The sequence below is a fragment of the Talpa occidentalis genome, unplaced genomic scaffold (genome assembly GCF_014898055.3).
Source record: "Talpa occidentalis isolate TD23 unplaced genomic scaffold, MPIMG_talOcc4v2.1 talOcc4.3, whole genome shotgun sequence".
In the NCBI taxonomy this organism is placed as follows: Eukaryota; Metazoa; Chordata; class Mammalia; order Eulipotyphla; family Talpidae; genus Talpa; species Talpa occidentalis.
The window spans coordinates 38539027-38550440 of NW_023603184.1; the positions used below are offsets into that span (position 1 = coordinate 38539027).

General features: G+C 46.0%; 1 protein-coding gene across 1 annotated transcript in view; it reads right to left on the bottom strand.

Annotated features, from left to right (window-relative positions):
- FCHSD2 (FCH and double SH3 domains 2) overlaps window positions 1-5279 on the bottom strand; it is a 255934-nt gene extending 250655 nt beyond the window's left edge. Inside the window, exons 1-2 of the mRNA XM_037522929.2 lie at window positions 5241-5279; window positions 4017-4167 (exon numbers count right to left, since the gene is read on the bottom strand). The gene's annotated coding sequence lies outside the window, so the exon portion shown is untranslated. The remainder of the gene's footprint in view (window positions 1-4016; window positions 4168-5240) is intronic.
- Window positions 5280-11414: the final 6135 nt, after the last annotated feature.

The following is an 11414-nucleotide window of genomic DNA, read 5'->3' on the forward strand; positions in this document are numbered from 1 at the left end:
GGACATTCCTACAACTCTACAATCACCCAAAGCTAGATAAAGAAGAATAGAACACCTAAACAGACCAATTACAAGCAGCGAAATTGAAATGGTAATTAAAACCTCCCCAAAACAAAAGCCCAGGACCTGATGGATTTACAAATGAATTCTACCAAACATTCAGAGACGAATTAGTGCCTATCCTTCACAAACTCTTCCAAAAAATTGAGAAGGAAGGGACAATACCAAACACGTTCTATGAAGCCAACATTACACTAATACAAAACCGAATAAGGACAACACAAAAAAGGAAAACTATAGGCCAATCTCCCTAATGAACACTGATGCAAAAATCCTCAATAAAATTTTAGCTATCAGAATCCAACAATGTATCCATAAGATAATTCACCACGACCAAGTTGGATTCATTCCAGGGGCACAAGGATGGTTTTAACATCCGAAAATCAATCAACGTTATCCAACACATCAACAAAAAGAATATAAAAAACCATATGATAATATCAAATAAATGCTGAGAAAGCTTTCGACAAAGTGCAACACCCATTCATGATAAAGCTTGAAATTCTTGGATACAGGAACATACCTCAACATCATAAAGGCCATCTATGACAAGCCAACAGCCAGTATCATTCTCATGGTGAAAAGCTGAAAGCAATTCCTTAAGATCTGGAACAAGACAAGGATGTCCACTCTCACCACTGCTTTTCAATATAATACTGGAAGTCCTAGCCAGAGCAATAAGACAAGAGAAAGACATCCAAGGAATCCAAATAGGAAAAGAAGAAGTCAAACTATCACTATTTGCAGATGATATGATAATATACATAGAGAACCCCAAAATCTCCACAGAAAAACTAATTCAACTCATCAATCAATTCAGTAAAGTGGCAGGATACAAAATCAACACGCAAAAGTCAGTAGCCTTCCTATACACAAACAAATAAATCTGAAGAAGAAGAAATCAAAAAACACCCCTTTTATTATCGAAACAAAAAAAATCAAATATTTGGGAATAAATCTAACAAAAGAGGTAAGGACCTATACAAAGAAAACTATAAAACACTGTTAAAGAAATAAGAAGAGACACAAAGAAATGGAAAGACATCCCTGCTCATGGATTGGAAGAATAAACATATTAAAATGGCCATCCTATCCAAAAGCAATATACAGATTCAATGCTATTCCAATCAAATCTCAATGGCATTCTTCAAGAAATAGAACAATTATTGATGAATTCATATGGAATCACCAAAAACCCCGAATAGCCAAAGTCTACTGAAAAAAAAAGAAGGAATGGAGGCATCACACTCCCAGACTTCAAACTCTACTACAAAGCCATAATCATCAAAACTGCATGGTATTGGACAAGAACAGACATACAGACCAATGGAATCGAATAGAAATCCAGAAATAAAACCCACAGATTTATGGTCAACTAATCTTGACAAAGGAGCAAAGACTATGCATTGGAGCAAAGAAAGTTTGTTCAATAAATGGTGCTGGGAAACTGGGTCGCTACATGCAAAAGAATGAAGCTTGACCACTACCTCACACCATACACAAAAATCAACTCAAAATGGATTAAAGAACTAGACATAAGACCTGAAACCATAAAATACATAGAAGGAAATATAGGCGAAACACTACGGGATTTGCACATCAAAGACATCTTTACAGACACATCACCCAAAGCAGTGATAGTGAAGAGAAAGATAAACAGCTGGGACTACATCAAATTAAAGAGCTTCTGCACAGCAAAAGAGACAATAACAAAAACAAAGAGAAACCCCACCAACTGGGAGAACATTTTTGCACCCAACACTAATGATAAAGGACTGATCACAAAAATCTGCAAAGAGCTGATGAGACTCAGCAACAACAAAGAAAATAATCCAGTCAAAAAATGGGCAGAAGAGCTAAAAAGAAACTTCTCTGAAGAGGAAATGAAAATGGCCAACAGACATATGAAAAAATGTTCAACATCACTTGTAATCAGGGAAATGCAAATCAAAACTACCATGAGATACCATCTCACACCAGTGAGAATGGCACATATTAAAAAAACTAGCAACAACAAATGTTGGCGAGGATGTGGAGAAAAAGGAACTCTTGTGCACTGTTGGTGGGAGTGCAAACTGGTCCAACCACTATGGAGAGCTGTGTGGAGATTTCTGGACCTACTAAACATAGAGCTTCCATATGATCCAGCAATTCCACTCCTAGGTATTTACCCAAAGGACACAGAAACATCAATTCCAAAGAGCACCTGCACTCCTATGTTTATAGCAGCACTGTTTACAATAGCTAAGCTTTGGAAACAACCCAAATGCCCAAAATAGATGACTGGATCAAGAAGATGTGGTACATATATACCATGAATATTACTCAGCATTCAAAAAAGATAAACAACATGCAATTTGCAGCAACATGGATGGCACTGGAAGGGATCATGCTCAGCGAAATAAGCCAAAAAGAAAAAGAAAAATACCGGATGGTCTCACTCATAGCAGGAATTAGAAAACTTAAATAAGGGACCAGGAAAATGAATATAAGAAAGTGAAAATCAAATCAACAAAAAAACTATGAACCAGAGACACTTTTTGGGGGTGGGGGGGGCGGGAGGGGAAGGATTGGGGTCAGAATGGGGCGTTTGCAATTGTATGGGGAATATAAAAATAAAATTTAATATTTAAAAAAAAAAAAAAATGTCTACATGAATGTTCTTAGCAACATTATTCATAATAGTCAAATAACGGAAACAGCTGAAATGTGCAGCAACTAATGAATGGATAAATAAAATGTAGCATATCTGCAGAATGGATTATTTTTCAGCCATAAAAAGAAATGAAGTACAGACTCAGCTACAACATGCATGAACCTTGAAAATATTATACTAAGTGAAAATGACAGACACAGAAGATCACATATTATGTGATTTCATTTTTGTTAAATGTCCAGAACAAGCAAATCCATAGAGACGGAAAGGAAATTTGTGGGTTGGGTTGGGGGTAGAGGGAGATTTGGGATTCAATGAGGAGTGACTGCTAATGAGTGTGGGTTTTGGCTGAGTGGGTGGGTGAAAATGTTCTAAAATTGATTATGGAGAAGTTTGCAAAAATATTAAAAATCATTGAGTTGTACACTTTAAGTAGTTAAATTGCATGTTATTGAATCATATACCAACTGCATGTTAAATTGCATGTTATTGAATCATATACCAATAAGGCTGTTATAATTAAAAACGAAAAAAACCTTTATGGAAGCATTTTTAATGTCCCTAGACATTATCCCTTTGCACAGCTGCCTCATAATTTATTTATATTTCTATTGTTGGACTTTTATGTTTTCTATTAATTCTTTTGTTTCAAAACATTTCAATCACAAACAAAAATGAGTTGAATGGTATAATGAACCCCTGCACCCATCACCCACTTGAACAATCATCAACGCAACAGACTATGCTTTGATGAAGATTTTTGTGCATAAATCTCTGTCCACATTCCACAGTTTTCTTCCATTTATACTGAATTCATATCAGTTTAAGCCATTTCCTCAAATCCTCTAAGTGTCCTCCCAGCACACCCAAGGATGTGATGGATTAGATCTCACCCTTGGAAAACTTCTTGGAAAGCTTCCAGTCTGGGGGGAGGTAAAAATTGGATTGGAATGACTAGTCAGGACAGGGGCTATGTCATTGCAGCCACCCCTATTACACAGGAAAAGGCATCCTCACCCTGGAATCAGCCAACCCTGGAAGCCTGCTCCCCAAGCCTCTGTCCAGCCCTGCCTTTTCCCCCTGGAGCCACATGGAGGCGCCAGAGTCAGAGTCAACAGACTCCTCTTGAAGCTCAGCAGCTTTCATGTGGGTGGGTGGTTAGGGTGGGCTCTGTGTCTTTTTCTCCTGATGACCTGGCCTGGTGATGGCCCTCTCTTGGCCTTAGGATCTTCACTTAGAAATAAGAAGGTGGATGCTGTGAGCAATCTGGACACATCAGTGCTGTTACCTGGTCTCCTACCTTCAGCCAGCTCTCATCAGCAGTATGCCGTGGGCCCCAATCCATGGCACTTGCTTCTGGATGGTTCAGGGAATCCATCTGAGTGTCCCCTCCAATTTGGCTCCCAGGAGAGACTAATGCCCGCAAAGCAACTTCTCACATTTTTAGAGGCCTGCAAAAATCAGCTTATTACTGTAGGACTCAGGCAGCAAAGTTACTGGCACCACACTGTTGGCAGGTAGGAGGTTTGCCTTTTTTTTTTTGTTTTTTAAGATTTATTTATTTATGCATACTAGAACTGAGGTACAGGTCAGAGGTGTGGGGGGGTGAGAGGATCCCTCAGAGACAGAGCAGGGAACAGAAAAGGCAAATAGGCTGAAATGCACTGCTGAGGGGAGCAGCAGGGGAGTCAGGAGAGATCTACTGCATCATGTGGGTAGCTCCCTGGCCAGGGATCGAACTCTTTTTTCAGTGGCTGCAGATAGCTTCATAGGTTGCGTCTTAACCCCCTGCACCATGAGGAAGGCCCAGGTTTGCCTTCTGATGCCTCCTGGTTGCCCACTCTCATAGCCATCCAGATGTGGAGAGTGTCAAGGACACCCTAGCTCCAGAGCAAGATTAGGGTTCCAGATGGAGGAAGAAAAAGTGAATCACCAGGAATTTCCAAAGTCCTGGCCTGGGCTCTCTCTGGTGGTGTAAGAGGTTAAGACGTGGCACTATGAAGCTATCAGTAGCCACTGTAACACAAGTTCAATTCCTGGCCAGGGAGTTGACCTACATGGTGCAGCAGACCTCTCCTGACTCACCTGCTGCTCCCCTCAGCAGTGTTCTGCTCCCCTCTGCCTGTTCTTCTCTCCACTCTGTCTTCGGTGAATCCTCTCACTCCCCACACACTGGCCTGTACCCCCCAGCTCTTATATGCATAAATAAATAAATCTTAAAAAACCAAACAAAGTCAGGGCCTAAGTGATGTCTGGACTAGCCCAGAGGAGATTTGGCTCCCAGTCGACATAGCCTATAGAGGACCATGAGAGCTGATGTGTCTGGCATAGCTGAAGGCTGAGTCAAGGGAGACGGTGTTTACTTTCCTGAGAGGTTTCTCCTGAATAAGAGAGCGGTCGCCAGCTTGCAGCCTCTCCTGTCTCTGCCAAGACAAGGGCCAGAGGACCAGGGTCTGAGATCTGTCTGGATGTCTCTCTCCCTGGGATGCTCTCTCAGCTGTGACCCCAACACCATCTTACTGACCTTGCCCCTTCTTGTCCCTGGCCCTTCGTAGGATACTTCCTCTTAACCCAGTGAGCTGGCTGCCATCAGCCAGGTCATAAACCACTTCCCAGATGGCCAAACAGTCACTCACAAAGGCCAGCTTACACCTACTATGTGCTAAGCAGCCCCTGGGAGGGCCTCTTGGTACAGTTATCACACTTCTTTATCACAGAGCAGCTCATGAGGTAACTATCCTCATACTCATTTCCCAGAGCAGGAAGTGAAAGCTTGGCAGGCAGCGTGAGGACTCAAGCCCAGGCTGGCCTGATTCATGCTTGTGTCGCTTCCCTTCTCCCTACCTGCTTTCTGCGCACGACTCTACTCAGCCCGCTCAACTTTGCTGCTGCTCTACTCCGGCCTCGCCCACGGCCACCCACAGCCATGTTCCCAAGTCCACTTGCACTAAACTGGGCACAATGACAGGCATGTGGGCACACGGATAGACCAGTCCTGACTGCCACTTATCAGCCATGTTGCTCTGATCAAGTCACTTAACCTCTGTGAGCCCCAATTTCCTCAGCCCTTTGAATTTGTTATGAGAATTGAGTAAGATCTTATGTGTAATGCTGTTAGTACCGTGTCTGGGTCATTGTGCTTAATAGAAGTTAGCTACTTACTGAAAAATTCTTAGATACTTTCATTAATATTGTACACGTGCATCTCTGTGCCCTCTCTCCATTTGTAACAAGCCACATGCAGTATGCACAGGGGCAAAAGGATTGCCCTGCACACCTCGACCCATGCAGGGACCCACAGTAGAGCAACCATGAGAGCTGAAGTGCCTGGCATAGCTGAGGGCTGAGTCAAGGGATGAAACAGTTAGCCACCTACTGAATCACGTGCCTGTACCAGGCTCTCTGGGTTGGGGTTGGGGATGCCTGTGGAGCAGAAGATGGGGAATCTGGCCTTGGAGTCCACCCAGACTGGCTGAGAAGATTCAGAATCAAAATGTGGTCTGCAGACAAGTCTGGAAACTTGCTAGAATCTTGAAGAATCTCACTCACACCCCACTGCAGACCTTAAATGGGAATCTGCATTTTAATAAGATCCTGAGAGAATCAAGCAGAGGGGAGGGTGGGTGGGGGCCATTTTGGAGCCTATCTCCAACCTACTCCCACAGCAGCTTGACATACTTCCTAGTTGCTCCTCCTCTGTCCTTGGGAGTTGGTGCTAAGGTGTGAGGTTATCCAACTCAAACTTGGGAGAACAGACTGCTTCCCTGAAGAACATAAATAGCAAGGTGCCTCCCTAGCCCCTCCCAGGGCTCTGAAGGCTTAGAGGCTGAGAGCTACATCAAGGCTTAAGTATCTGGCAGAGGGTGCCTACACTTTGATCCCCCTCTTAAAATGTGTCCTCACTCCTCTGTGACTCTCCCCAGCCAGCATCATGGCAGGGTCACTGCCCAGAACTCTGGTGACCTCTCCTGCCTTGAGTGGGGTGTAGGCTCAGTCCCTTGGGCCTGTGGGAGCCAGAGGCTGGGCCTGTGCCCTCGCCTTATTCTTGTTGGGGCTAATTTTAGTACTGCCTTGACAACTGCCTTAGCTCACCCTGGGTCAGTTCCCAGCTACTCAGCATTGGGGTCGGCTGAGGTCAGTTGGGGAGTGGGCCAGGCCAGCTCCAGTTTTGGCTGCAATAGGAGAAACTAAAATCCTTTCCTCCATGACTACCCTCCCCAATGTCTGAGAGTCCCACCTCAGGGCTGATGAGGTGGAAGGGATAGAAACTGACCGTGCTTTCAGCCTGGAACACTGTCTGTAGACAGGCAAAGAGAGTCATGTGGAAACAAGGAATTACAGAGATCAGAGGGCAGGGCCTTAAAGACCTTCCTCAGCACCTGACCTATGGAAGGAAAAGGGCAGAACAGCCAAGTTCATGGCCCAGAGTCAATAGCAAATGATGGCAGTTGGTGCTGGAGCCTGGGCCTCCTGGTGCGCAGTTAGGTTCTATGCCCAGCACCACAGGAGTGCGTGAAAATGCAGAGGGAAACAGCATCTGATGTAGCCTGTGAAGGTCAAGCCCAGGCATTGCTGCCATTCTGCCTGGAGAGTACAGAAAGGGTACCCTTCTCAGGTCCTGCCTGGTGCCAGCCCAACACATGCTTCTGGAAGCCACTTGCTGTGCCCAGCTGTCAGAGATTCAGGAGCTGGTGGCACCTGGGATGTTTGGTAGAAGTGTTACAGGACAGGGAGAGGGGCACCCCAGAACCCCAAAACTGCCTGTTCCAAATAGGTTCTGCCATCTGCTGCATCAAGACAAAACATACCCTAGTGTGTAAGACCTTAAATGTAAAGGAACTTTAATACAATTAGTTGCAACAAAGACAAGTCAAAGAATATAACTTACAAATCAAGCATTGAAGTTATCCATCCCCTCGTGGGTAAATGCCCAGCCAATCAGGGTTGGCGCAAAGCAGGGCCATTGAGCCTGAAGGCCTGCCGCAGAAAGTGGGTTTTAGCCTCTGAGGACAAAGGAATGGAGTCTGTGCTGTCACCTACATTCTGGCCCTTAGTTTCTTCCTTGATGAAATGAATGTGAGTACGAGTTCACAGCTTGATTGGGAGGGACAAAGGAAATAAATGGGAGGCTGGAAAGAATGTGCAGTGCCCACAGGGCTGCCTACTGACTGACTGGGCACCCTGGCTCCCTCCTATTTGGAATCTGGAGCCAGAGCCACTCCACAGTCTTCACCCCCACTGCCTCTATCTCCACCTTCTCCCCTACCCAGTGAACTTGCAGGAAGAAAGAGGAACAAGTCTTTTTATTTTATTTTATTTTTTATTTATTTATGCATATAAGAGCTGGGGTGTTGGCCAGAGGCGCAGGGAAAAGAGGATTCACCAGAGACAGAGTGGGGAGCAGAACAGGCAGATCTACTGAAATACACTGCTAAGGGGAGCAGCGGGCGAAGCAGGAGAGGTCTGCTCCCTGTCTGGGGATTGAACTCATGCTATGGTGGCTGGGGATAGCTTCATAGGGCTCAGGGGGCCCCAGAAAGAGGAATAAGTCTTGAAGCTGACCTGGGCAAAAGGGAGGAGAAAGGCAACAAGGGGTTACAGGGAAAGATGTGGTTCTCCTCCCTTCCCCCAACTACACACCCTGTCCCTTCTGTTCCCTCTGTCCCAGTCTCCCATCAAGCCCTTCTCACTGTTCTCTCCTTCCAACCTTCCTCCACCTCCCAGTTCCCTCTTCCTTCTGCCTCTTCTGAGCTCCCTCATCCTGGGGCCCTTTGCCTTGCCCTTGTGTTTCCCTGCTTTGGGTGGAGGCTTCGAGTAGAAAGTTGTGGAAGTTTCACAAGTAGGGAATCCAGAGATGGGGATATGAAGATCCACTGATCACTACAAAGAGAACTACCAGTCCCTGCAGATTAACCCTACCAGGCCTTTGGCATGATAGATTCCACAGTAGATGAAATTCCACAAAGGAATAAATTCCCACAAAGAGCGCTATATAAGGATACCCCTTGTCTTATATAAGGTAAGAAGACAGCTTCTTACCCTTTAAGAACTGCCCATCTGTGTGCAGATCACACATATGTAGTGCTCTTTGGGGCAATTCGTTCCTTTGTGGAATTTTATCTACTGTGGAATCTATCACTTTTACGATCTGGCAGGGTTAATCTGTAAGGGCTGGTGGTTCTCTTTGAAGTGACCGACAATTCTCCATATCCCCACCTCTATTTCTTTCCCTGTGGATCTTCCATAGCTGATTCAACGACTTGTTAATCTTTTCTATTCCCACCTCTGGGTTCTGGCCTTGTGAAACTCCCACCCCCAATTTTCTACTCTAAGCTTCCATCAGTTTCATGCCTGCAAGCAGGAGTCGGGGGTGAGAAAGCACGCAGGGTTGAAGCTCAATAAATATTTAACGGCCCACCTCAAAACTATTTTGAAACAAGACTGTGTGCATGAATCAATAGATAAATGTTGACTGACTAAGAATACACCCTAAGAATACACCTAAGAATATGCACCCTGAGAAAAGCCTTGTTTATCCATCTTCCCTGGATAACGAGTTGATTTCCACTGTGGACTCTCTGGATGGTTGAAGGTAAAGGAATCTCAGAATTAGGGAGGAGGGAGCCGCTCCAAGGGAGGTAATGCTTTGCGCCAAGGCTGGGAGCTGGAGAATGCTCAGCAGCATATGGAACAACCCTGAACTGAGCTGGTGAGGGGCCTGTCTAAGGCTCAACTTTATCCTCAGGACAACAGGGAGCCAAGGAAGAGTTTTGAGCAGGAGAGTGAGACAGTTAGATTTGCTGTCAGATGGATACTTTTCTGTTGCTGCATGGAGCATGGATTAAAGCAGAGAGCATGGTGTCAAGGAGCCCTGTGCTTTCAAGGTTCATGTGAGAGGAGATGAAGTATGGACATAGGTGCGGCTGTTGAATGTGAGAGGTAGACTATTCCCAGGTTTCACAGAGGACGGCCAGAACTTAGTAAAGAAATAGATGAAGGAAGGGAGGGAGTGAGATGAGGCTCCATGATTCTGGTGTTCCTGGTTCAGGGGACCAGCTGGCTGGGGGTGACCCTGCTGAGGTTGAGAGTGGGGCAGGTCAAGGGAAAATGCAGAGCTCAGCTTTGGACACACCAGGGAGATCTATGGCTAGAGATGGAGATGCCTAGAATGGTCAGAGGACTGAGACCAAGCAAGTCTGGACAAATGCTCTCTAACTAACATTCTCTGGATGACTTTGAAGCGTCCCAAGTGTCCCCATGACAGTCCTTTTGGTCCTGTGGTGCCCAAGACAGACAGAACCAGGACTCAAGCCCCAGGGAAGGACAGCGGATAGCGTCAGCAAAAATTCTGATCAAGATGGAGAAGAGGGTCTGAGGGAGGATAAGGGACACTCCCAGGAAGGGCAGGACCGGCTGGCATAGAGCCTGGGGTAGAGAGGGAACAGGAAGAAGCCAATGGAGGGCTGAGCTGCTAAGCCTTAGAAATCAGTGGACTCAAAGCTGTCATTGTACAGACAGGCAAAAGGAAGACTCGGGAGGGGTGGGGACAAGACAGGCCACATGGCAAAGCAGACATTCATCAGCTCCTGGCTCAGGACTTGTCCCCTGAGCCACTCTCTCTGGGAGTGGTCAGCTTGGGGTGACTCTGGGATTGAGTTCCCTGGCCATGCCCAGGTGCTGTGGGCTTGGGTGGGTATGCTGGGCAGACTGGTGACAGTCCAACCCCTCACACGCCATACTGCCAAATCCACTGGCAATCCAGGCCAGCCCTGGGTTGGGGCTGTTACCATGGAGATCCTAGGACCCAGGCTCGTCCACAATAGGAGGAGGGGGCCACACTCCCAGACTTGCACTCATAGGCCAGCACAGAGCCACAGCAATGCAGGTCTGAGGGTGGTGGACTGGGGCATTATATAAGGAATTCCACACAAGGAGACATGTAGTCACTTCCTTTAAGAGATACTTATTCAGCACCTACTCAGTGCCAGGCATTTTTCTAGGAACTCTGAGACTGTGAAGAGGATTATGTTTAACTGGAAGCTGACAATAAGCAAACTAGGGCCTTCCTCATGGCCTAGAGGTTAAGTCTCAGGGTTATCACCACTACAGCCTGAGTCTGATTCCTAGCCAGGGTGCTAACCCTCTCCTGTCTCACCCACTGCTCCCCTCAGCAGTGTGTTTCAGTAGATCTGCCTGTTGTGCTCCCCCCTCTTGTCTCTGGTGAATCCTCTCACCCCCCTGTACCTCTGGCCTACACCCCAGTTCTTCTATGCAAAATAAATAATAATAAACAAACTAGTATGTAAAATAAAATGTGAATGAGGAAAACTAAAGGTAAAGAAACACAGCATGCTGTTGGGGGGTAATTTTAACTGGGAATATGAAATGGGAACTTGATAGAAAGACCCTGCTTGCTAGCTGGGCGATTTTAATCAAGTCCCTGCCCCATTCCATGCTTGTTTCCCTTTGGGGAGTTGAACTGAGGCCTCCTCATAACCAGGTTATTGAAATGGCCTGTGGGGGTAGCCAGGAAGTGAACCTTCCTCTAAAAGCCACTCTTACAAGGTCCAGCCCAATCACCCTCTCTGCCCATGAGACCCACCCTGTAGCCCCAACGATTGGGCATCTCTGGTAAGGAATTCAACAGTAGCTGAGGTGCAGGGGCCTTGGCACTGGATCTAGCTTGGCAAGTGGAGGT